Raw genomic sequence first — 27,875 nt, forward strand, 5'->3', positions numbered from 1 at the left:
TCAGCGCGAGAGGCACCCGGGCCCTTGCATCGAGGACATGATTGTGCAACTGAACAACGCCCAGATGTTCTCCAAACTCGACCTCAACCAAGGATACCATCAGCTGGAGCTACATCCGGAATCCAGACCCATCACGACATTCGCGACCCATGACGGTCTATACACATATAGACGTCTGAATTTCGGCATCTCATCAGCCGCAGAAATATTCCAAGAAGCCATCCGGCAGGTGACCAGACCCATCAAAGGCACACTGAATTACAGTGACGACATCCTCGTCTTCGGATCATCACAGGAGGCTCACGACAAGGCTCTGCTTGCTACATGTGCAGCACTCCAAGAAGCGGGCCTCACCCTCAACATTGCAAAATGCCGTTTCAGCAAGACCAAGCTGAAATTTTTCGGACACATTTTCTCCAGCGAGGGAATGCTGCCAGATCCTGACAAGGTTGACACCATCACCAACCTGGAAGAACCGCGACAAGTCGCTGACGTCCGCTCATTCCTCGGCATGGCTGGCTACTGTGCGCGGTACATACCGCACTACGCGTCCCTCACCGACCCCCTACGGAAACTCCTCCAGAAAGACACGGTGTTTGAGTGGACCCCCGCATGCCTCCAGGCTTTCTCCGACATCAAGCGAGCTTTGATGGAAGCACACCGTTTGGCATACTTCAATCCCGCATGGCACACTGAAATTGTGGTGGACGCGAGCCCGGTGGGCCTTGGTGCCATCCTAGCCCAGACCAGCGGGGCGGATGTCCACCCGAGACACGTTGTCGCATACGCGAGCAGGGCCCTGTCCACCCCGGAACTGGCCTACTCCCAGGCGGAGAAAGAGAGCTTAGCTGCCGTCTGGGCATGCGAACATTTCCATGACTTCATCATTGGGAAGAAGTTCACTCTAATAACCGACCACCAAGCTTTGCTCTCACTGTTTGGCAACCCGCACACCAAGATGCCTCCGAGAATCGAGCGTTGGGGAATCCGCCTACAGGAATATGACTATGACATCGTGCATCGACCAGGGGGTGACCTTAACCCCGCTGACTACCTTTCACGTCACCCAGTGGGGGCCCCACTGACTCGTGAGGGAGACATCGCCTACGTACAGTACATAGCGTCGAACTCGCTACCTCCGGCGTTGTCCCTGGAGAGAGTGGCTGCCGCATCTGCTGCCGACCCCACCATGGCACTCGCAATCAGTCTCACATTGTCCAGCAAATGGAGAGACCACCACAGAGCGACGCTGGCACACCCAGGAGCGTGCAAACAAGAAATTGAAAGATTGGCCAGGGTACACAGCGAATTGGCCGTCAAGGACAACGACATCCTCCTCAGAGGGTGCAAAATAGTCATCCCCGCCACGCTCAGGAATGAAGTGGTAAGCACAGCCCATGAGGGCCATAGAGGAGCAGAAAACACTAAGAGGCAGCTGAGACGCCATGTCTGGTTCCCGCTCCTGGACGTGGCAGTGGAAGAATGGGTAAAAAACTGCCATGCCTGTCAGTGCACAGCCCCTGCGGAACATCCACCCCCGCTCCAACACACACAGATACCCGAACGACCATGGGAACGGGTAGCCATGGACTTCTACGGACCCACGGAAGAGGGTGACTACCTCTTGCTCATAATAGACGAACACTCACGTTTCCCAATAGTCAAAACGGTCAACACCACCGAATTCCCCCAAGTAGCGGCGGCGATAGAAGAAGTATTCAGCGAGTGGGGGATCCCCAAGATAGTCAAATCCGACAATGGGCCCCCATTCAGTGGCCATGAATTTGGAACACTGGCAGAACATCTAGGGTTTACACATACGAAAATAACTCCTCGCCACCCTCAAGCGAACGGAATGGCTGAACGATTCATGGCATCAATCAAAAAAACGAGACAAAGAGCAAGAGTGGAAGCGGTCGACCCACATCAGGCGCTGTGCCGACTCCTACGGGACTACAGAAACACTCCTCACGAAGCCACCAATAAGACACCTGCCGAACTCATATTTCGCTACAAAGTACGAACCCGCATACCGCACAACCCATCTGATGAGGAGCCGCTTGACATGGACGTGCTCCGAAGGGATGCAGAAGCTAAGGAGAGAGCGAGACGAGAGACAGACGCCCGCCGTCATGCAGTGATGCAAGACTTCCACATTGGAGACGAAGTACTCGTCCAGCAACCAACGCCCAGAAAGACAGATCCGCGGTTTGCTCCAAGTCCCATGAGAGTAACCGCAGTGAAAGGCACTATGGTGACAGCCGAGGATCAAAGCAGAGCTGTCACCAGGAACTGTCAACAATTCAGACACTACTCCAGACGAGAAGGAACAGAGCCGCTATATCGATCGGCCTCTCCAGAGCCGCGAGAGCCACGGGACGACCTGTGGTTTCCACCAGGAGGAGACCCAGGAGGGACGAGCAGAGAAGAGAGGACCTCGGAACCGCAAGAGGCAGGTGACCAAGAGGAGAGGCCACGGAGAACTGTAAGGAAACCTATGAGACTTGTTGAAGAATGCTAATTTAGATGTTTGGATATATTGTTCGGGGGTGATGTTGCCGAGCACTCAGGGGTTAAGGAGTGCCTGCCCCCACCGTTGTGGGGGCGGAGCGATGATACGGCGGGAGGAGAAGGGGAGAAGGGAGTTATGGGAAAAGGCGCGCTGAGCGCCAGTTAGTTTTACAGTTTAGGAAATAAAGGAAGCACTAATACGATCTCCGTGTGTGCGCGTCCTCCTTCAACACTCTCCTAGTCCAAATGTAATGCCAAATCACATTTGAGTAACACTTCCCAGAAGAATTTGGGAAGGGCACACCTAGGGCTCTGGCATGACTTTCTCCCACAATACACTTGTGCTTTAACTGTCTTCCAGCATTGAGCCATTTGTTATCCTCTTCTCAACAAATTGTATATAGGTATGGTATTCAGGTGTATCCACATAATTACGTCTCTATGGTAGCGTGGCCGAGCGGTCTAAGGCGCTGGATTTAGGCTCCAGTCTCTTTGGAGGCGTGGGTTCGAATCCCACCGCTGCCAGTATTTTTTTTTTTAATTCCTCTTTTCGACTCCTCCCATAACGACTCTCAGGCTTTTGACCTCTCTAGAGAGAAATGACTGGAACCATGTCAGGACTCACTTGATATGCTTTTATAAATATTTTGCTTGCACAGAGAACTGACCATTTCATTGCCGGCTTTTCTTCCAACCATCTCCCGGGCCATTCGTATCAACATGCCCAGGGAGATAGTATTCCAGTCCACTTTTTATTTGCCTTATGGGATGCGTAGTCCATGATTTACAATTGGGAAATTCAGGGCTACAAGCCCCAGAATGTTAATAAATAAACATGACTGGACTACCATCTCCTGAATGGAATGCGGTGTGTTTGTAAGGATGCTCCACATCACTTGTCATGTTATGTTGGCCACCATCATGGTACGGAATTTTAATAAATAAATCATGTGGAGTGGCACACCTGTATTCTTGATCTTGGTACCAGTGGGAGAATTGTATAGTGGCTGAGTGGAATTTTCATACTCTGGGCACTTGTCCACATATTATACCATAATACTTGCATATCTCCATTTCGTACCCATGTACTACTCATTGTATCACATAACTGTTGGAGACCATTGTTCTTTTTGGCATAAAATGCAGCAGGTTATTATAACACATCACTCATCACTTCAACACTACATGATTGTCATTATAGTAAAACACTCTTGTGGAATTGTTCTCCTGGTACGGCGACCAGCCGACTGCCTCCTCTCTTTCTTGCTTCCCCACATTTACAACCAACTGTACTCTACGCCAAAGCTCCCCCAACCGCCCTTGTCCGTGACCCACCTGCCCCTGCAGGCGATCATAACATTTCTGACGGGGAAGCTGAGCCCTCTTGCATACATCAAGTACCCCCGCCACAAGGCCTCAGAGGGGTGCTGATCCCGGGAGGAGCGAAGACGCCTCCCTATTTTCCCAGCTCATTTGTAGTTCTTACAGTGACACTGGTTGCTTACATACTGCTGCACACCGTCCTGCGACTGCAACAGTGCAGCGCTCCTTCTGCTCTTTCCTTGCCCTAGTATTTCCTCTGTAGGGTGGGTGGGAGGCAAAATGATCCATGTTTCCCCGCGTCTCCCGTCTGCAGCGAAATGATGTTTGCCAATGGCCGGCTACTTATATTGCCAGCACTTCCTGTTGTTGGCCCACACCCCTTTCTTTTGTTTGCCCTTTTCCCAGGCTTGCAGCCCGTGTTCCCAGGCTTTTCGTGCCCCCAACGATTTCGCTGTCTTGGAGCCCGATTTTGCAGGATTTTACTGCATCCACCAGCTGGGGGTGGAGGGACACAGCGCTGTCACCCGTGTGCCTCCTGAAGTCGAGGGTGGGGGTTGGACCCACCGTCATCACTGCCACCCCTGTCATCACTGCCATAACCTGGGCACTTGTCCACATACTATACCATAATACTTGCATATGTCCATTTCTTACCCATGTACTCCTCATTGTATCACATAACTGCTGGAGACCGTTGTTCTTTTTTACATAAAAGGCAGCAGGTTTATTATAACAAACCCATCACTCATCACTTTAACACTACATGATTGTCATTATAGTAAAACGCTCTTGTGGAATTGTTCGCCTGGTGCAAAGACCAGTCAACTGGCCAGAGGCGTGGGCAGGGTTACTTAACAAGTGGGGCCTAACGCTAATGTAGTTGGGCCCACTGCAGTGACATTAACACCTGTAAATGCCCACATAGCGCTGCTGAGTGGGCATTTACATAATTTGGGTGGGCCTTGCCCGCTCAGGCCCTACCCTGTCTACGCCTCTGCACTGGCTCATCTCTTTCTTGCTTCCCCCACATTTCCAACCAAATCTACTTTAGGCCACAGCTCCCCCAACCGCCCCTGTCCGTTGTCCACCTGCCCCTGCAGGCGATCATAGGCTGGAGGAGAGCTTCTTTCTGACGGGAAAAGCGGAGCCCTCTTACAGACAACAAGCGCCCCTGCCGCTAGGCCTCGGAGGGTTGCTGATCCAGGGATGAGCGAAAACGCCTCTGTATTTTCCCAGCTCTTTTGTAGTTCTTACAGTGCCACTGGTCGCTTACATACCGCCGCACGCTGTCCTGCAACTGCAATGGTGCAGCGCTCCTTCTGCTCTTTCCTTCACCTAGTATTTCTTCTGTAGGGTGGCTAGGAGGGAAAATGATACACGTTTCCCTGCGTCCCTCGTCTGCAGCGAAATTATGTTTACTGTTTGCCAGCGGACGGCTCCTTATATTGCTGGCGCTTCCTGTTGTTGGCCCACGCCACTTACTTTTGTCTCTCTTTTTCCAGGGCTTGCAGCCCATGTTCCCGGGCTTTTTGCGCCCCCAAGGATTTTGTGGGCTTGGAGCCCAATTTCAGAGGCTTTTACAGCATCACCCAACGAGGTGGGGGAGGGGCACGGCCCTGTTATCCATGTGCATCTTGAAGTGCGGGGTGGGTCTCTGTGCCTCCTACCCCCATCCGTGTGCCTCCTGAAGTGGGGGGTGGGCCCCTTGTCATCACTGCCATAACCTTGGCACATGTCCACATATTATACCATAATACTTGCATATGTCCATTTCGTACGCATGTACTACTCATTGTATCACATAACTGCTGGAGGCCGTTGTTCTTTTTGGCATAAAAGATTGCAGGTTTATTATAACAAACACACCACTCATCACTTCAACACTACATGAGTGTCATTATAGTAAAACACTCTTGTGGAATTGTTCTCCTGGTGCGGCGACCAGTCAACTGCCTCCACTCTTTCTTGCTTCCCCCACATTTCCAACCAACTCTACTCTAGGCCAAAGCTCCCCCAACCGCCCTTGTCCATGATCCACCTGCCCCGGCAGGCGGTCATAGGCTGGAGGAGATCTGTTTCTGATCGGGAAAGCTGAGCCCTCTTACATACATCAAGCGCCCCCGCCGCTAGGCCTCAGTGGGGTGCTGATCCTGGGAGGAGCGAAAACACATCCCTATTTTCCCAGCTCATTTACAGTGCCACTGGTCGTTTACACACCGCCACGCCACTGATGGGTCCCACGCCATCTGTGGCTCCACCAAGCCGTGACCTTATAGCTTCAGTAGCTTTGTGCATAAATTCCAGAAGAAAAGATCCATGCCAGCTTTTGATAGGTGCACCCCATCCCCATCGTAGTACTCTGGTGATTTCAAGTTGATCAGGCTGTGTCTGATATGGATGTAGCTCCTGCCCCTGCAAAACTTGGCCATCGATCTGTTCAACCTTCTCCTAGACTTCTCTACCACTGAGTCAGATTCTGCTTCCCGCCATGTTTGTCTTGGTATGATCTCCAACCACATGATTTCTGTCTACTCCAAAAGGCCTCCAATTCTTGCATGGTGCCCATCATCTCCCTCATTAGCACTCCTCTGCCCATACTTGTGAGATCGCTTCCCCCTAGATGGATTAGTAAGACGTTGGGTTTGGAGCATCTTACCAGTAGTCTTTGCACCTGCTTTTCCAACTGCCCCCCATCTCATCCCTGGCACTCCATGCCACTCGATCTTGAAATGTCTTTCTGTCATATGTTCCCTTTCCGGTGTCTAGCTTGCCTTGGCCCTCATCACAAATTAGTGAAACACCACCCATACCATCGTACTGCTCCTTTTGGCTGCTGTTTGGTGCGGAGAGATGGGGAATCGGTATGAATTAGTGTCACATTTCTTTCTAGCCTTTTGTATCTTTTAAAACAGTCAGACCTCCATCCCCCTATCCTTTTAATAGTTTCTGGTGTCATGTCGACTCCTGCAGCTGAGGTGGCTGTTCCAATTCTGAAGAAGTGTGTTACAAAGACCCCCTCTGTTGCTCCTATGTTTTTTAGTGCCAGGTTCATCCCGCTTTTAAACTGGAACCTTCTCAGGGCTGACCCGTCAGTGTGTATAAAGAGTGGGGCACCCGCCCTTCCTGGGGGCCTTATGTTTAGATATCTCGCTGGTCCTGCCACGGGACAGTATGGTCCCCCATTGATGCAGTGGATGGTGATTAATCTTCCTTGCCCGCTCTGATCTGTTTTGGACCTTCTTAGATGTAGATGTGTCCACTCCTCTGCCACCGTTACATCCCTTAGCCTTAAAAAACCCCATTCCCCCTCCTTCTTTGTTGTTCAGAAGCAGCTCACTGATTCTGAAGGCCCCAAAAAAGGCCAGGGAGAAGGTTGTCCTAACATGGCAGCCTCAAATGTGTCTCTGCATGTCCCTGCCAGTCCTCTGATCAAATTGTGAAGCTTTAACATGTCTGTCAGGCGCCTAGGGTCCTCCTTCCTCTCAGTACGTTTAGCCCAGCCTTTTTGCAGCCATCCTGACATAATGTTCCTTGGTAGGGTCCACCATCCTCCCTAGTTTGTGATAGTGCGCTATTGCTGCCAGATGGGATGCCACCCATGTCCTGCTCTCTGCGATTGCCACTTACCCTCCTCAGAATCGATCTCCATCCCTAAAAATGTCAATCTTGGTTGAGGGCCAACTGCCTTCCCTTCCGCCTAAAGGTACCCTCCAGTTCCTTTGCTAATTGCAAAAACTGTTCCATTAATGGTGTATTCTTAATCATGTTATGGGTGGGAGAGTTGTATGGTGGCTGAGTGGAATTTTCATATTCCTCCCATAATTCCATTCTGACAGGTGAGCGGAATTCTCACTGTTTCCACCACTTTAGGCGGTACAATATTTGTGGTAGTGTTTTGCTTCGGGCACGCAAACATTTTGGCCAATTAGGATGCCTACACATTTCATGTTTCTTAATTGTCCAAAGTGTTTGCCTGATTGGCTGAAATGTTTTCACACCTGAAGCAAAAATCCCAAACGATTACATTTTAAAAGCAGCCACGATTGTTGCACCACAGGTGGGATGGCCTAGGTAGCAGATTTTTCAGCCACCCCACAAATACAGGCAGCATCGACCTCTCAGATACTGCAGTACTGTAGTACTGGATGGGTTTGTCTGCACTGGACGTCCTGTGGGATTTTTCTCTATTCTGATGAAATCAGACTATAATTTGTAATTCATTTCATAATACTTTAAATAGAAACACTGCTCGCATGGACGAACTGTAAGCAGAGCTATCATCCAGTTTCCCAGGCAGTGGCACTCTCAGTTTAAAGTTGTACCCCTGCTCGACCCCACGCACTTTCCCTGTTTTCAACATTAATTTGAAACACCTCTTATTCCCGAAATCAAGGAGTCCATAAACAATTTCAACACCCTGCTTAAACATTGCTTACCTGCACAAGACAACCAAATCTCTTAGTGTATCACATCATAGAATTGTTTCGCACAAACATCTTCTGAATACAATGTGCATGTGTGCATGCATTACACTGTTTCAAGCTTATGTTATGCAGCCATTTACTGTGGAGAATGCACAGAATGAGGGGCTTTGGAATGCTAATGGCCCTTTCTGAGTGAGCTGTGACTTGTCAGGGAAAGGGGCCATTGGCACTCTCCATTTAACACTTGTGTCTGCCCCAGCCCAATAATAAAAGATAAGACATCAAAGAAACAGACTTGGGAAATGACCTGCGGCCTGTGAAGCCAGCTGTGGCTTTTAGCATCATGGTACTTCAAAGCCCAGGCTAGTGCCAACCTGCAGAATGCAAAAAAACAAAACCTTTTGTTAGGTTTTCAAGGAGGCAGTCCTCCATGTTTATGCTTCAAAAAAGCACCCTTTTCCTCGTTTCTGGGGACGAGGATGTGTACCACAGAGCAGCTTAAGGGCCTGTTTCCATGTGCTGTGCAATAGATTTGTCATGTAGAGGAGCCAACCTGTTGGTGAGGAGGATGTGGAAACATAAAATGGGGGACAGGACACGCAACAGCATGGACATTTCACAAAGCCCCTTTTTGATGATCTAAATGGCCTGGGTATCACCTACACCAACTATGCCGATGATACCCAGATCCTCATCCCGCTGACGGGGGATTACGACAAGGATTTGGCCTTCGTTAATAAAGTTTACCTCATCATCCAGGCATGGATGGCCCTACATGGTCTATGCCTGAATGATGACAAAACAGAACTCCTCATTCTAGGGTCCCTCCAAAATATCACCTTCAAACAAAAAACAAGTCAACGCTATGGCATCCGCCACATCCTACACCTGCAAACTGATCAGAGCAACCAAACCATTCCTCTCTCCCTCTAACTGCATCACCCTAGCCAGAGCTCTGATCCTATCCAAACTGGGCTATTGCAATGCGCTATATGTAGGCTGCAACAAATACATTACGAACAAAATTCAAATCTTACAGAATAACACACTAAGAGCGGCCCTTAGCATCCCAAAGAAAGCCCACATCTCAGAGACCAGAAGATCTGTCAACTGGCTATCCACTAAAGACAAAATATTCCTTAAATCTGTCTCCCTGACCCACAAATGCCTCCACCAAGCAGCCCCTCAATACCTTATAACTAAATTCACTAGACCACCTCTCTCCCGACCCACTAGAATGATTAATTCCAATCTTCTCCTGGTGCCCAGATTTAAATGTACTATGGCTGGAGGGAATAGTTTTCCCGTAAAAGCAGCGCAATTTTGGAACTCCCTTCCACCTCCTTGCAGGGAGGACCTCCCTTACCGCCAATTCCGATCCAAGACCATTCAGTGGCTCAAGGAACATGATATATAAGGCCTGCTGCGACATACCACTATAGCTGTAAATCTGATCACTCAGGTGGTCTATTGAACTGTATAGTTCTACTTCATGTTACAACCCTCATCGTGTATATATATCTTACTGTAAACCCATGCCATTCCGGTGCTTTGTGTTTCTGAGCTTGACCTGTGTAGTTATACTTCATGTTATAACCTTCATCTTGTATGTATATCTTACTGTAAACCCATGCCTTTCCGGTGCTTTGTGTTTCTGATGACCCAGCAATGTAACCTCAGCTGGACTTCATCCTCGCAAACTCTTGCCTCACTGGTGCTCTGTGTTTGTTGATGTTCCAGCAACGTAACCTCAGCTGGACTTCATCTTATGTATGTAACAAGCTTCGCAAACCTCTTGATGCCTTTGCGCCCTGCTACCCCCGGGTTAGGTGCGCACTATAAATAAATACATACTAAATACTATTTACAGCATATGAATTACATCATGGACAGATATGTATTTATTTATTGATGATTTAATGCCGTCCTGTGTGGATATGGGTGGCAGTGCAAGACCAGGATAAAGCAGAGAGGGGTAATGAAAGGCCACGTGCAATGCCTGGACCATGTGACCAGCAACATGTTGGAGTCAATACATAGGAGAAGGCGCGGTGAAGGGTGCATTGAATAGAACAAGCATTGTCATGGCCATTCTCTGAGACCAGGTGGCCAGTCACCTTGGAACAGACCAATATTTAGCAGTTTCCCAAATCTCAGGCTGTTGTCTTTAGTTTTGAGGTTCAGTGATAGGTCAGTGCACAAAGAGGTTCATCCAGTTGTTGGAAAACTTTTCTATAAAAAACAGAAATTAGATTAAATTAGTTGGTAAATCGTTAAGGCTGTGGAGCCAGATTTGCAAATGTTTGTAGGCTTGGGCCTGTCACATTAATGCAACCGTTTCCACTTTACAAGAGTCATGGGTGCTTTGTACAGTCTAGCTGAAAGGCGCAAGATGGATCCTTGGACTAAACCGACAGAATCTCATTGTGTCAGCTCTTAAAGCATCGCATTGGCTTCCTGTGAAGAAAAGGCTGATGTTTAAAGTGGAATTCTACGATCTGACTGAAAAAAAGGGCAGAACGTACAAAAAGTCAGAAAAATGCTACCACCAAAGGTTCAAACACCAGAATTTCAAACCTTTGGTGGTAGCACTGTAGGTAAGTATAAAAAAAAGACTGTGGGAGCTGCGTGGGAGTCCCCCGCAGCACTCCGCTCACTATACTGTGTGGTATAGTGAGCGGGGTGTTGCGGGTGTCACCCCCGCAGCACACCTGAAAATAAATAAATAAAAAAACAGGTGCTGCGAGGGTAGTGAGCGGGGTGTTGCAGGGGACACTCCCACAACACACTTGAAAAAAAATTATAATAAATATAACGGGCACTGCGGGGTGTCCCTCGCAACACCCGCTCACTATACTGTGTGGTTGCGGAGAACACCCCTGCAGCTCCCGAAAAAAAAAGAAAAGAAAAAAAAAGAAAAGGACCCTGCAGCGCCGGTTCCCGATCACGGAAGTGAAAGGGAACTGGCGCCGCAGGGACTCAGCGTGTTAAAAAGGTAAGTAGGGTTTGTTTATGTTGGGGTTGTGGGTGGGGGTGTGTTGAGGGTGTGGGTGGGCAGTGTTGTGGGTGTGGGTGGGGGTGTGGGTATGTAGGGGTTTTGAATGCATGTTCTCATGGGAAATGTGCAAACCTTTTGTGGTTCGCACATTTCTCATGCAAACTTTTCCATCGCTGACATTTCTGCGACGGAAAAATCACACAGCTCCTTTAAGGTACTGTGCATTATAGACAAAGGCATCACAGGCTACATGCTACATTAGCACATGGATCAATGAATATGCAGCTAATCACGATCTAAGATCCACCACAACAAGATTACTTTCAAAACAGTACTTGGCCGGCGTTCTTTCAGTTCAGACAGACCTTTTGTGCACTGACCTATCACTGAACCTCAAAACTAAAGACAACCTCCTGAGATTTAGGAAACTGCTAAATATTGATCTGTTCCAAGGTGACTGGCCACCTGGATTCAGAGAATGGCCATGACCATGTTCTATTCAATGCACCCCTCACCTCGCCTTCTCCTATGTCGGTATGCTGATTGACCTTTGACTCCACACCCGCATTAGATGCAACAACATCTACTACCCTAATGATCACTGTGTTCATGAATGCTAGTAAGGGAATATGTGGAAGTGGCATAATAGATATTGGGCCTCATTCCAAGTCTGGCAGTTCGGAAAGAAGGGTGCTAGTAGCAACGTACCAGCACCCTTTCTGGACCGCCAGTCTATGAGAATGCCTGCAGGGGCCGGTGCTCCCGGCAGGTCTGACCTGCTGGGAGCACCGGCGCATAAAGGCATGGTTTTCACAGAAGCACCAGCAACATTACCAATGGTGCCGGTGCTTCCGTCTTCCCATTCCTGTGGAGTCCTCTGGCACTCCACAGGATTTGGGACTTACAGTTTCCGCCGCCTGACATCCTGGGCCACCAGGACGTGTAATGTCACCGGGATCTCAGACAGCGTAATGGTGTTACGAGGTGGGCAGCCACCCACCGGTAGCACCAGTGGGTTACTGCCAACCTCGTAATGAGGCCCAATGTTTAGAGCCTCCTTGCCAAAAGTAACATCATTCAAGACCCATCATTCAAAGCTTTCTGCTCACAAATCAGGTGTGCTAAACATAAGACCATTGGGTTGGGACAGGACCCTCACCCCCTTCTTCAGGCTTCCCACATAGAGTACACAATGCAATGGCGTATTAAAACAAGGTGACAATGCAGTGATAAGTGAAAATGTACCCATTGAAGAAAAAACATAGACATAATCAGTGAATTTAACATCAATGTTTTTTTTCTCTTAAGCATAGTCAAAATGCTAATTGTTTCTGCAAACATCCCGTAACAAATCCTTCAAAATCCTTTCTGACTGGAACACTGCGCTGCCACTCTTTAACTTATTTGCATAAGAATATTTCTATCCACTGCTTAAGACGTTCACTGGCCACCACTATGTATTATTATGCTTTTTAATTTCATAGATCAGTGGTGTGGCCCACGGGAGGTGATTTTGAATGCACTCCATTCAACTTTCCAAATGAGTCTGAGTCCCCTGACCTGAACACTTCTTTTTTTCATTCTAAGCAATCTATACATGCCGCACTATGTGATGATAGATCACTTAATTCCCACTGCCCTTCCCCAGCCCCTGATTTGTGAACATAGTTTGATTCAGGCTGGGCCTGCAGGGGTCACACTCCAGATTCAAAATATGGTTCTTCCTTAGAGATGAAAATTATACCCAAAAAGATGTTTACATTGACTAATGAGAGCATTGTCATGTCACGTGGGAGACCGGAGTCTGCCGCTCCCTTTTCCTCCTGGCGCGTCTACCCGCGCGTTCGCGTCTGGGGACTCGCCAGGGGAGGAGCGTTGGGTGTTGGGCCCGGCGGCCTACGGCGCATGCGCGGGAGTCCTCTGTCGCGGTTCCGCGCATGCGCCGTGGACTGGGCTCGCCTCCCTGGAAGGGCTTGCCTTCCAGGCCTCGTTGTGGGTTCGCCGGTGCCCGGAGACGAAGCGGCTTGCGTTCCAAGCCTCTCGGGCGCCGGCGACCCATAAAAGAGGCCACAAATCGATGCAAGCCGCGTCTCAACGCGGTTTGCTTCGCTTCGCTTCGTTTGTTCCTGTGCTCCTGTACTTACCTGGGTCCAGTACTGGGCCAGCCTTTTACCTTCCTGAGACTTGCCCTGGGCCTGTCTGCTTACCGCTACCAGGGTCCTGCCCTGGGCCTGCCTGTTTACCCTTACCTGGGTCCTGTCCTGGGCCAGCCAACTACTTACCCGAGATCTGCCCTGGGCCTGTCTGCTTACCCCTACCAGGGTCCTGCCCTGGGCCTGCCTGTTTACCCTTACCTGGGTTCTGTTCTGGGCCAGCCAACTACTTACCTGAGACCTGCCCTGGGCCTGCCTGCTTACCCCTACCTGGGTCCTGTCCTGGGCCAGCCAACTACTTACCTAGGACCTGCCCTGGGCCTGCCTGCTACTCTTACCTGGGTCCTGTCTTGGGCCTGCCTGCTCACTCCTGCTATAATCCCGTCCTGGGCCTGCCAATCACTTACCTGGGCCCTGCCAAGCAACTCTTCCGGGTCAACTCAAGGTCCGCCTACTCGGCTCCTTTTAGGGCCAGACTGCTAGTTATATCTGGTCTCCCTCATTCCTGTCTGGCCTGCTCCTGTCAGACCACAGCATCTGCCAAGATCTTTTCTTTCTGCGGTATAAACCTGTCTTGCCGCGTCGGACATTTTGACTACTACTGCAGTTCTTGAGCCTTCGGAGTATTGTCATCGGACTTCGTCTTGCCAGCAATCTTCACCTAAACTTTGGCCTCACCAGTCTGTGCTTGCACAGTCCCACTGTCACAGGTATCAGAAGAGTGCCTTCGTGACATTGGGAGTCGGTCCATCCTCCACCCATTTCAAATCGTGGGTGGTGGAGAGGCTGGTTCTTCGTGCAACTTGTTCATCTTTTTTACGAGCTCCAGACTGGCGACCTCTGCGAGATCGACCTCCAAGACATCAGGTACGCGGCCCTCTCGGGCTTCCCAACTTGACAAGCATCCTTTACACATTAGAATTGCTAATCTGTAGAGTAATGGCTAAAGCCACTTAACTCACCTGTCTGAGGCTCATGTGTTAAGATTTGCACTCTCACAGTCTCTGAACAATGGGTCAAGGAGCATCATAATGAGTCTCTATGAACATTTCTATTGTAAGCTCACCATACAAGGTATGCAGCATATAGAATTTAACACTTTCTATGATCACTTTCCATAAGAGATTGTTGAAGTATGTTGTGAACAGTGTGTGTCCTTCGGCAGTGCTAAAGCATATGGCGCTGGGACATTTCTCTACAACATGAACATATAAGACCTCAGATGTTTCCTTTTCCCTTGATGCTTATACTGCAACACATGAAATGTAAAGAGACAGACCAACAAACACACTTTAGACATGAAGAATGAACATTTTGGAATCTAAGGTGAACGCTTTGAAATTCCCTATTTTTCCCCGATTATTGACTAGTACCTTCATGTGGGAGTGGCTGCTAAAATCTTTAAAAAGGCATGTTTGCTTACATCCAGATGCAATCGGCCTAGCACATCGCTGGGACCAACCGCCCAGACACAAGAGACCCCGATTTATTTGGAGAGGTGGTGGACCTATCAAAGGTGTTATAAAACATTCTTGACCATGGAGCATTACGAGAAATTTAGATTAATGAACTTGGATCAGTTGCACTCTCTGGGGCACAGGCTAATGGTTATAACAGGGGCTGTGAAAGGATTGATTCGCCAGATTTTGCAAACCATGGATCCCAATGATCTTGTTCAAATAAGAATGAAAGCTGAGGGTTTAAACAGACCCTTGTTTACAAGACAATCCCCTCTGCATACTTTCTGCGTTTTGCAGGTTTTGGAGAATTTGCAGAGGCTTATGTGAGTAAGACTGAGATTTTGTGTTTTGCACTGCTAGAAATTGTGGCGCTAGTTGTCAGGCCAATTTTTTCCGGCAGTGTTCATAAACCTTTGAGCTAAATTCAGCATAGCCACATCATAAAATCCAGAGGCAGATGGTTATAACATTTCGATCACAGACTCCTAAAAGCTTACAAATACAGGAGAAGCTAGGTCTTCCGCCAGACAATCCGGTAGGGTTTAATTTGTCCAACACATCCATCATCTCAGACCCTGATGTGCTTCACGCCTATCAATTTGATCATTCCTATGACGTGAGCAGCAGCGTGTTCATAGACGATGAAACGGCTTGTCTGTGCTGGTGCTACACCGCAGAATATCCAACAATTTCAGACAACACAAACATATGTATAGCCACGTTCACTACTGCTCACACATGCCTAAAACTGTTTGGTGTGATGGAACAATTTCAAGGGCGGGTTCTGTATCACGTCACGTCATTTTGACTGTTTGAAATATCTGGTGCAATCCTTTCTACAGGAAGCCACGTGTAACACCACACAGACTATCATCGTTACACATCCGGGTATAGTGTGCAATAAAAAACGGTGGGAAATTAGCACTGTCACTCTACAAAAGACGCTCAGTGTTGTCTTTAATAAAATAATGCTGGCACCGGGCAGATTGATGAACCACTATGGCTATTGAATATTTTGGGTATAAATCTCTTACCCAACCCAAACTATTCCACAGCACCCCTGACATCTCTCAACCTCTAAATCATCTATGCCACACAGGTGACGCTTCCATCCTAGCTGATTGTCTGAGAGTTGGGTATTTGAATATGCATGTTTATTTTTTCTTTTTGCATTACATTTCTTTTACACTTATAACCTTTTTTCTCTCTGCAGTGAACTGTTTGTGCATAACCTTTTTTTCTTTCCTTTATGTAATAAATATATCTTTTTATAAATAAAATATTTGTTTAAATTCATAAAATGGTCTGCTTCTTTATTACGTTTTCCTTTTTATTATGTATAATAACACCCAAAAAGTCTAATTTTTAAATCAACAAGCGCTAGGGTGTTCTGTGTACATAAAAGGCAACGTAATTAAAGAAGCCATTTTTATTACCATTTTATGAATTTAAAAAAAGTGATTTTCATTCTGATTCTATTCACAATAGTTTGGGTTATCAAATGCTGCACGACGATCCTGTTGGCTATAAATTCCGATGTAGCAACAATTTCTTCATAGACTCACTGGGCCTCATCACGAGTTGGGCGGTAGCCCTTAAATGTGTCGGTAACAGAATTAGTGCCACTCCGCCGGATCAAGAGTCGATGCAAATACAGCCAGCCACAAAATGAACTATGGCCACTATGACAGCTAGTGTTAATAGCGGCATCAACACAAAGCGCAAAAACAGCCGTATCACAAGTCCATGTACAGCAGTATTAGCATTGAAATTAAGAGCTAATACAGCCGAGATTGACCTCCAGATGTAGGTAAATGAAAACAGGTGCCAGAAATAAATCCACAGGTGCACCCGATGCACTCCAGAGGGCTACATAAGGCACACCCCTACCCGAAACACTTTTGCAAACACCATGCTGCCATTATCTGCTGCGAGCCTGGGACTGGCAGCTACTCATGCTGCGCCTAGAAGTAGAGATGCAGGACATCCAGGCCAGGGCACAGGGAGTACAGGTGGTGGGGAGAGGAGGAGGAAGGTGAGGAGAGCCCAAGCAAGGCGTGCACCCATCCCAAGGGTCAGGCCTTCACCCTTTGCCCTCAGTGACACCCAGTTGGCGACTCTGTACCGTCTCAACAGGCAGACCATAACTGAGCTGCTCAGTACAATAGAGGACGACCTAGGGAGCAGGATAAACATCTGGACAGCCGTGCCCCCACTGCTGAAGCTGGTGTCCTTACTACAATTCTTAGCCACTGGCACCTTCCAGCACTCTGTGGCCATGATGCATGGCATTGCACAGCCCACATTCTGTGCAGTATTGGCCCAGGTGCTGGATGCCCTCCTGTGGCATGTGCTTCAGCACCTTGCACTGCCCACCACCCAAGCCCAGGTAAATGACATGAAGGCAAAGTTCTATATCATAGCCCAACTTCCAAATGTAATAGCAGCCGTGGACTGCACCCATGTTGCATTGGTGGTCCCCCAGGCCCACAAAGCAGTCTACAGGAATTGGAAGCACTACCACTCCCTCAATGGGCAGATGACCTGAAACCCCAACCTTATCATAACGCACTGCTGTGCCTGTTACCCAGGTTCCACCCACAACTCCATGGTCCTATGGAACAGCACACTGCCAGGATACATGGAGAGGCACAGGGGACAACAGACGAGGATAGTGGGTGTGTAAATCAGCCTGCATGGATGTACTGTGAAGCACCTGACGAAATGTGGGGGGGCATGCGATGAATGACAGATATATCCTGACAAGCAAATGCAAATGTAGTACCTGGGCTGCCCCTGCACCAACGTCAGAGTACAGCCCAAGGTGCATGCTCATTTTGGCCACATCTGGACAGACATGCTATCCAACACATACAGCATCAATGCAAACCCCACACATGACTACAGGTACCACAATGCATAAGGCATGAACCTAAGCAATATCAAACAAATGTTAACATTGCATTGCCCAGTTGCAGACCTGCCAGTGCCACAGCCATGTACCCCTGTACACCCACTCTGCAATGGTGCCCAACTGCCCCAAGAACAGTATGGTGGGCCGATGGAAAACCCTGCACGCCACAAATAAGAGAGCAATGCACAAGACCAAGGCCACCCCCAGGAACACATGTTACCAACAGCCACATTACCAAACATCTACTGCAATGTAACAGGGTGCAAGGTCAAACAAGGTCAAACATTGCATGATACCAGTGATACAGCATGCAGAGAAATTGCAGAGGAACATGTCATGTGATTATTCCCCGTATGCATGCACATGATGTCCATTGCCTTGATACAAAATGTTGGTCGACCAACACACATTTCACAGTGACTGATGTGTGTGCCTTTCCCCATGTAGGTGACTCTGTATAACCGCAGCTGGCCTGGCTGATGACCCCTGTGCGTGATCCATGAACACCACATGACATGGCATACAACCATACACACATAAGGACCTGTATGTGCATTGAGCTGTACTTTGAACTCCTGAAGGCAAGTTTTTGTTGCCTAGCTCGCACGGGGGCTGCCCATATGTACGCTCCTGAAAAAGTAGGGAAGATAGTGCTTGTGTGTGCTAAGTTGCATAACCTTTGTATAAGGCGGAATGTACCCATACTCCCTGACGTGGACATGCCATCTCCAGAGGATGATGACGCAGTGCCTGAGGCAGTTGCCAGACCAGGCAACATCAGAGATGACGTCAGGGAAGGAGGACGGAGTCGCCGGGCCCTGATTGACAATTTATTTTAAGTCCTTTCCCTTGCACAAGCCATGCATCACTGTGTGACAGTCACTTCTGTAAATAAACTCCACAGTGACACAATCAGGAATGTCCTCGCATTGATGTAGTTAAACTGTTTTATTCTAACTATGTGCCCCAAATATCCTCCTCCACCCTCCCACATCAACTCCCTAGCACACTATCTCCCTCCCCCCTCCAACCACCAACTACCCAGCACACTACCCCCCTCCCACCACCAACTCCCAGCACACAATCCCCCTTCCACCCTTCCACCACCAACTCCCCAGCACACTATCCCCCCTCCATGAGTCCTGCATGGGTGTGTTAAATGGACTCCATCTCCGTCCGTCTCTGTTCCATGTCCCCCAGCCTATGCAGCACCATGCAGAGTGCTGCAGAAGGCTGCGCTGGAGAGGGTCTGCGCTGTGGGCGTGGGATGGTGTTGGGAAGGAAATTAACCTTTCACACCCTCATAGGGGCTTTAGAGTGAGGCAAGTCCCACAGATAAACGTGTGATGTACCAGGAGGGAGAGGGCTGTGCTAAGAATCTTTGTACAAATGCAATATTACATGAACCACAGATGTATAGACTTAGGGGGTAATTTATAGAATTCAGCGCACAAGTGGCGCACGCGGCTGGCGCACAGTGTGCGCGTGCGCAGTCTGCGCCAGCCTCGTGCACCAAAATCCATTTCCGCGCACAGCGTATTCATGGATTTCAACATCTATAACCAGCCGTGGCGTAGAGTGGCGCAGCGACCCTGCAGCAGCTCCAGTTACACCCCAGCCCCTCCCCGTACGCCAGGAACAGCGCACAAATCCTGTACATGGCGCACAGGCCAGTGGACCAGCATACAGCCCCCAACCACGAAAACGTCTGTAAAACTCCCTGCGCAACCCTCCGAATTAACGTACCCCGCTGCGCGGGGAGAATCACACGCGATGGGCCCTGTGCGAGCGGGGATGTGTATTTCGGGGGTGCGCGGGGAGAATCACACACGATAGGCGCTGTACGAATGGGGTGCGTGTATTCTGGGGGTGCGCGGGGAGAATCACATGCGATAGGCCTTGTGCGAGTGGGGTACGTGTATTTCGGGGGTGCGCAGGGAGAATCACACACAATAGGCCTTGTGCAAGCGGGGTACTTGTATTTCGGGGGTGCGCGGGGAGAATCACACACGATAGGCCCTGTGCAAGCGGGGTACGTGTATTTCGGGGCTGTGCAGGGAGAATCACAAGTGATAGGCCCTGTGCGAGTGGGGTACGTGTATTACTGGGGTTCGTGGGGAGTTTCACACGCGATAGGCCTTGTGCGAGCAGGGTACTTCAATGACTGGGTGCCCCAACGGGAATTGCCAGTGTGTGTCCGCCCAGGTGAGCCCTCACCACCCTCCCCAGGGCCTGCAGGCAGCCCACACCACAGGGGACTACCCTGCACCCCTGGCCATGCCCTGCAGGCAGCCCATCCACCCTGGCCATGCCCCCCAGCCAGCCCACATGTCACCATGCACAAGTGAGCACCGACTCATGTCCCCCTGCACCCCCCCAGCATTGACGGGCACCTGCCAGCAGGCCCGACTCATGTCCCCCTGCGCCCCCCCCCACCCAGCAGTGACGGACACCTGCCAGCAGGCACCGACTCATGTCCCCTGCACCCTGCCCCCAGCATTGACGGGCACCTGCCAGCAGGCCCAGACTCATGTCGCCCTGCACCCCCCAACCAGCAGTGAGGGGCACCTGCCAGCAGGCCCCGACTCATGACCCCCACAACACGTCATAAAGATGCACAATCATGGCCCTCATGTCCACCAAAATCCCACAGCACGCCCCCCCAGTCTTGATATGCAATGAATTTCCCAATCCACCCCACACTGACATGCCTATCTCATGACACAAACCAAAAGTCAACTATGTACATCAACACATGTCCGTCATACACACACACTGGGTGCCATTGATTGTGTAAACCCACATTTTGACATGCATGAACCCAATGAGCGAATTCCACACATGGAAGTAAAATATGAAAAAGTATTAAGAACAAAATGAATGTAATAAAATGAAAGCATAAAAAAATGTCAAACATGAAATGAAATGCATGTCCAAAACATACTAAAATGAAATGTAGAACCAATCCAAAGAAATCCAAAAGAAAAATCGTCCAAACTCTCCGCCCACTAAAGCAAATCCAAAGGAAACGTAAAATGTAAAATCCATTGATCCATGGTGAATAAAAAAAAAAAAAATTCTCACAAATCCAATGTTCAACTATGTACAACGAATGTTCAAAGGGTCCATGAGCCCAACGAAAGAAATTAAACCTATCAAAGAAACTACCTAAGAAATAACTATATACAAAAGTGTGGGGTATAGTCTAATCACCCCAAAATAAAGCAAAACGAAAATGAAAGCTAACTATATACAATGGCGGCGGGCCAGTCACTTTTCGATTTCCTGGGCCAGGGCCAGGGCATTATCGAACTCCTGCTCGATGCCATGTTCAACTCCAATTCCCTGCGAATTGCCTCGAGGCACTCGGCCCGCCTCAGCGCCCTCTGCATGGAGTTCTCCGCCCTGACCATTGTGAGCCATGCCTCTTACGCCTGCTGCCGCTTCGCACCTATGGCCTGGCCCAACCGCTGCCACACAGAAGACACTCCCAATCCTGGGTCCTCCTGCGCTCTGGCCGATGCCTGCCCCTCAGATGTTGATGGCCCCGAGCCATCATCGCTCCCACCTTGTTGCTGCTGGTGCTGTGCCTGTGCCCTGGCTCTTGTTGCCTGCATGTCCTCCTCCGGCTGGGGAGCAGTTGTTGTGGTGGCCACCCCTGCTGGACGTCCGACTCCCGACTGTGGCAGGGAAGTGTCGTCCACCAGCCTGGCCGCTGGGTCAAAGGCAGCTCCACAGGGTACCCAGGTGATACATGGGTGGGAATATGGCATGGAGGACGACTGGCGCATAGAGGGTTCAGGTGAGGAGGGGGTTGGAAGAAGGTCCAGCATACGGAGGAATCCAGCCCTGGTGACCCGTCCCAGTAGGTCAACGCGGTCAACGAGGCATCCGAGATGACCTGCAGTGTCTTCACGAAAACACTGCAGGTCACCTCGCATGCCCCCGTTGATGCAATGCTATCCCAGCAAGGACATTCTCAACCCGGTCCCGGATTGCCACGTCCACAGGGAGAGGAAGGCCAGTTGTTGTGCGCTCATCCCCTCCTTGAAAATGGGTCTGGATGTAGGCATCCCTGCTGGTGCAGGATGATGCAGTCACAGGATTGGGGACAAGATTACACACAGGCACCTCCACGGCGGCCTGTACTTCCTCCTGTCCCTGCACCTGTACTGCACCACTAGCACCAGTGGAATCCCCACCTCCAGGACCCGTGTGTGTCCCTTTCATGGCCTCCTCCTCCACCAAACCCCCCACCAACCTGGATGACTCCGTGCCATCTTCCTCCGTCGGACCCTGTGGGGTCTCAGCTGCCCCTTCTGCTGCCGAGGAGTCCACCTCTGACCTCCGCCTCTTGGACCTACCCTCGCAAGCTGCGGCCTGGGACGCGGCACCAGACTCCTCACTCCGCAACGAGATGACAACATGGGAGGGGAGCCGGGCCTTGCGTCTCCGGCTGGTGGTGCGATCCCTGCCGATTGCTTCACAGCACCCTCTCCGCCCTCTTCATCAGTTGATGCTGCAGACAGGGAGAGATAGAACACAGGCATCAGGGAACTGTACAATGGACTGATACACACATGACAGTTGTACATGAGTGGCAGTGTCAAACTTCAGACATGGCATCACACTCCCCAACACACATGTCATTTCAACTCACACACATGAGCAAATAAACAGGAATATTGCACCAGGAAGCACCATCCATACACAAACAACAGCACGAGAAGCCGAAGGTGAGCCTGATGTCACATGCAACACGGGGAGTGCAGAACACATGCACACTGCCACCAGACATACATGAATCAGTACATCTCCACCACCTGTCGCAGTGATAACATCGCCATCCATGTCACATCTGGCAATCAGCCTCCTACATGTCAGTGTCACATGCATCCATGGTGTATCACAGTTGAACGCTTGTCATATACACCCACATGCACATAGTGCAGATACATGCAGGTGGAACCAGCATCCATGTGTGACACCACAACCATGCCACAGTACATACACAGAAATTATAACATGTGTGCTCCCACACCTGCATTTGGCCAGCATGCTTACCAACACATACACCATCGATGTGTCTCACACATGAGAGGACTCACATGTGGCAGGCTCACTTCCCTGTACATACACATCCATACATGGCCCTACAAAGACACATGTGCAACCTGCACACTCCTGCCACACCACAACATGCACAGCGTCCAATCAGTATGCATGTACACTTACCACTCGACTCCAGACGGGTCTGCCTCTCAAGGACCTGGACGTGGAGCGCTGGGCGTATACGTTCCAGGACCCTCATTTGGTTGTTGGTTAGGCGGACCCGGCACCCCTCAGCATCCGTTGCCTTCAAGAGGGGCCAGGCCTTGTTGAGGGTCCTGAACCTGAAGTCCTCCCAGCGCTTCCGGACGTGTTTGATGTTGCGGGCTGCCACCTCCTCCACGTTGATGGCAGCCACAATGTCCATCCAGATCCTCTTCCGTCCTTCATAGTCGGCACGCAAACTTCCAAAGAGGGCATCATACTGCCCCAGGACTTGCTCCACCAGGATACCAACTTCATTGGCACTGAAGCTAGTAGCCCTCTGCCTCCCTGCTGGGGGGTTGCCACTGGTGCCAGATGGTGTTGTGTCCGACATGGCAACCCCTGAGGCAGGTGTGGGTGGGCAACTGGGTCCTGGGGCTGGGCTGTGGAGCGATGGTATCCCAGTCGGGAGTCTTCTGTTCCAGCAGGGGTGGTCACAGCAACTGGACCCCTGCAGATGGCTGACGTGCAGGCACCAAAAAGCAGGGCAGGTGTTATGCAGGCAGGCAGGCAGCAGCAGATGGCAGGTCGGAGCATGCTCGGGGCTCTGGGGGGCAGGAAAATGGCCTTCAGGGCAGGAGTGTGGTCTTCCGTGTGTTGTCACGTGGCCAGCTTGATACGGAGTGACTTGGCACGTGAAAAAAAGTGCACATCAGCATGTAATTCGAAGAAAGGCCCTTAGCGCATAAGCGCATCTGTGACGTTACGCGCGCGGGCGTTTCCCTCGTGACGGGTGCATAGTGATTCAGCACGTGAAAAAAAAGCACGTCCGTGTGTTAATGCGTGTAATCCGAGGAAAGGGCCTAAGCGCGTAAGTGACGTGATGCGCGCGGGCTTTCCCTCAGCACGGGTTAAATGTGAGCGGGTCCCGGCAGTTCGCTGTACGTGCCTTTCGTGGAGACCGACGTGTGTGTTGCTACTTCTTGTTGTTTCGTGCACCATCACTACTTCACAGCTATCAAGGACATATCTCTTCTATTGGCGGGTGTATTGGCTACGCGTGTTTTTCATTATCACGGTAGTCTGACGGTGAGTCGCGCACGCTATTTTTCCCACTGCGTGTGCCCCTGTGTGTCGCGTACCCGTTTTCGAGGTCATAATAGCCGGTGTGTCCCACGCATACGTGTTTTTCGTGTCCCTGGGTGCCACCGCGTACTGCGGGAGGTTAATTCCACACACGAGGGCTACCGGGGTGCGTTCACGGTTTTACTGCAGTTTTGGGGTGCCTGAGCATTGCGTGACCCATCACTTCATCACTGGGGTCACATACAGACTTGCACGTTCAGGGGTGCTTATAAAATCTTGTATCCCACCCCCTTCACGCCAATTGCCCATGACAATTGTGGTGTACACCTCCCATTGGCACTTCTCCATCTGTGCCGTCACTACTCCATCTGTGCCATGGTTGGGAGGCCACCAAAGGTGAGGGGTGCCTCAGCTGGGCGTACTCCTCGTGGCCGGCGTGGTCAGGGACGTGGCGGTGTGGCCAGGAAGTAGGGGGACTCCAGGGTGCCCGGGGTGGCCACAGAGGGGGAAGAGGCAGGGGTGCGCCACTTGAGCACAATGATGTGGCATGTGTTGGTGCAGTCATGCCACCACCCCCTGTGGTTCCGGGAGATGCAGCTTCTGCATCTGGCACTGGCGCCCATGTGACCCGGCAGGCCGTTTCATCGACTGCCAGGGGCCCAAGGGTAGTGGTAGCTGCAGGTGCAGCTGTGGACACCACCACCCAGGCTCAGGGTCTGCCAGCGCAGGCTGTGTTGGCACTTGAAGAGTCCCTGGAAGATTTCCAGCAGGTCAGGAGGAACAACGTAGGTGCACGCAGAGCTGCCCTGACCGAGACATGTGTCCCTGGGGCAGCAATGTCATCTGCTGTCCCAACCAACCGGGTGTTAGCAAGTGCAGGGGCAGATGCAGCCAACAACACCCCGGTTGTGAGTCTACCAACCAGGACAGTCGCGGTCAATGACCCTGGCACAGCGGATGTTGCTACGCAGGGTCCATTCCAGGGCACCCAGCAGCCACTGACGCAAGTCAGGCCTTCGGTCGTCCTTCAACCTGCCACTCCCTTGGTCCAATCCACCGGTCCCACTGGCCATACTGATCAGGGCGGCATTCGCCAGCCAGGGTCCGCGCCACTATCCAAGAGGAGGAAGGTTGCATCTGCAGCACAGGCTAGGACCCCAGGCACAGCCACGGCCTCCTGAAAGTCAAGAAAGAAGCCTTTCTGCAAGCAGGAACTGGACTCCCTTGTGGACTACGTGCAGGCCCACAGACGTGACATGATAGTGGGGCCGAATTGTCAAACTACGGCTGCCCATCGGAATACCCACTGGAAGCATGTCGCAGATAATGTGAGTGCATTCGGCCATGAGGTGCGCACAGTTGCCGAGTGCAAGAAGCTTTGGGATGACCTCAAACGCAGCACTAAGGCCAAGCGTGCCTCTAATTACACCATGACTCTGGTGACTTGCGGTGGGCCACCACCTGAGGAGGATGACCTCACTCCGCACGAGGCACTCGTTGCGGAGTTCATACCAGAACAATTGGTCGAAGGAGTGGGAGAGATGCAGGACTTTGATGCCCAGTCCAGTGAGTGTTGTTGTGTGTATGTGCAGCCCATGTGTGGTTTGCCTGTGTGATGTGTTGTGCTTGACTGCCACTACATGCTATGTTTACATGGTTCTCATGTGCTAGTCATGCAATGCTTCATAGATGCATGCTTGCTGTACAGGATGGTGGACATGTAGAGCAGACGGGGACTGTTCTCATCACCACACTTGCACCCTACTCCCATGCTAGTCACCCAGATGCCCTTCCGGTCCATGTTCCTGCTCTCTGGCCCTTCTGCATGTAGCCCGGGGGGTTTTCCTCTCAGGACTGTGACTATGTCATTGCATGACTGACGTGCATGTGTCCTCTGCCTGCATGCGGGTACTCCACGTGGGCATGCCACCTTGCCCATCCACCCCCCTGCACCCCAATTACACCATTGCACTGTTGTGCATCATTTTGCCATACTGCAATGGCCTGTTCAAGCCTCCTGTGTACATGCTAACTTCCACCAGCCAACCTGCCAGACACATGCAGTGGGGTACATCCTCTGCCCTTCATTCAGGGTGTCTCACGTGGACTGTGCAGATGGCAGATGCTCCGCAGGGACATGAGTGCCCATTCATGCTCCATGTGCATGCATGCCCCTATGTGTCCTTGCCTGGATGATCATTGTAGTATGTGTCTTGTATGAGCAACATTTCATGGGAGTCCTCCCCCAATTTCAGGCCCACTGACTCTGTCCAACTGGTGTAGTGGCTTTTGCACACTCGGGTGTACTACTGAGGGTTTGTCATGTGTCCTGCTTACTGTCCCATCATCATCTGCTGTGTTGACAGTTGACTCAGATTATGCCATTGATGCTAGTCAACACTGTCTGTCAATACACAGGTCTCTATTCAGCCTTTTGCTACCAAGCAAGGCATCCCTGCATTTTCACTGGGGGTGGGGGGGCATTGCTTGTAGCCGTGCAACCCATGGCATGCACATTGCACGTGATGCCTGAACTATCCCTTCCACACTGGCTTCACGATTTTTGATACACATCTTGAAGTACTTGTTCATGTAGATAGTGAGTAACGTACACATGTTCTGCACTGCATCAACCTGCTTCTGAGCCGTGTGACACCGTTCTACATGCCTACTCACTGATGCAATGTCAAATTGACCAGGCATGCATGGCAGGTTCTATTTTGTGTGTGACATGTCTGCTTCATGTTTTGGCTGTCTGTGTGATGTCTATGTGTATGTGTGTCATGTGCTTCTAACATGTGTACTAATTTTTTTTTCTCTCCACTTTTCAGATGATGACGCAATGGAGCCAGAGGATGGTGTTGTCATGCCAGGCACAGGGTTGTTATCACAATCACAACCAGTCACAAGTGGGGGTCGTGGGGTGGTAGACCACGAGAATCCACGTGTGCTTCAGGCCATCTTGTCTTTGGCTGGAAATGAGTCCAGCCCAGGTGACCACTCTGACAGCCATGTCGAGTTGGATGTGCATCAGGTCCATACGTCAGGGGTGAGTGATTCTGATGTGGACACTCCTCTGTCCGCGACACCTGCACTGAGGGGCCAGACAGTGGTGGGACCTCTGCCTGTGGTGGATCGGGATGCAGGGTCACCCTCCACACCAGTCGCTGATGTGCCTGGGGCATCACATAGACAGAGGCATGTAGTCGTGCAGCCGCGGGTGGTGCCAACCCAACGAGGTCAGCCGGTCCTTGGGTCCCGCAGGTGTGAAGCCCAGCAACGCGGTGGCCGTGTGCCACCGAGGTATACTGAGTGGGAGCAAGACATGACTGCCAATTCAGAATGTCAGGGGGCAGCACTTGATAACATCGCTGTGAACATGGAACGGGTGGCCCAATCCGTGCTCCCCCAGCTAGGCAGCTGCTTCTCCAGCAGCAGGCGGAGCAGTCCACGGCCCGCTCGCTCTGGCTGGGCATGGAGGCCTCAAACAGGGCACGCCAGGCTGAAATGTTGTCTCTGCGTCAGGCAATTGCTGCTCACGCGGAGGCACACATGAAGGCCATGGAGGGTGAGTATGCTTCCCTCCGATCCACTCTGGGTGTCCTCTTGATTACCCAGAGGGAGCGGTCAGAGGAGAGGTTTGAGCAGCTTCATCGTACCATCTCGGCTGAGCTACGTGCTTGCCGGGAGACGCATCAGTTGTCCAGCCAGACCACGCAGGAAGAACTCTGTGTTACACGTGTTACCTTGCAA

General features: G+C 50.7%; 1 non-coding gene across 1 annotated transcript; it reads left to right on the forward strand.

Moving 5' to 3' along the window:
- The first annotated feature begins 2,954 nt into the window (after nucleotides 1–2,954).
- TRNAL-UAG (transfer RNA leucine (anticodon UAG)) lies at nucleotides 2,955–3,036 on the forward strand. Its single transcript has one exon. It is a non-coding gene; the product is annotated as a tRNA-Leu (tRNA).
- Nucleotides 3,037–27,875: the final 24,839 nt, after the last annotated feature.

The sequence above is a fragment of the Ambystoma mexicanum genome, chromosome 1p (genome assembly GCF_040938575.1).
Source record: "Ambystoma mexicanum isolate Mex_15411 chromosome 1p, UKY_AmexF1_1, whole genome shotgun sequence".
NCBI classification, from domain to species: Eukaryota; Metazoa; Chordata; class Amphibia; order Caudata; family Ambystomatidae; genus Ambystoma; species Ambystoma mexicanum.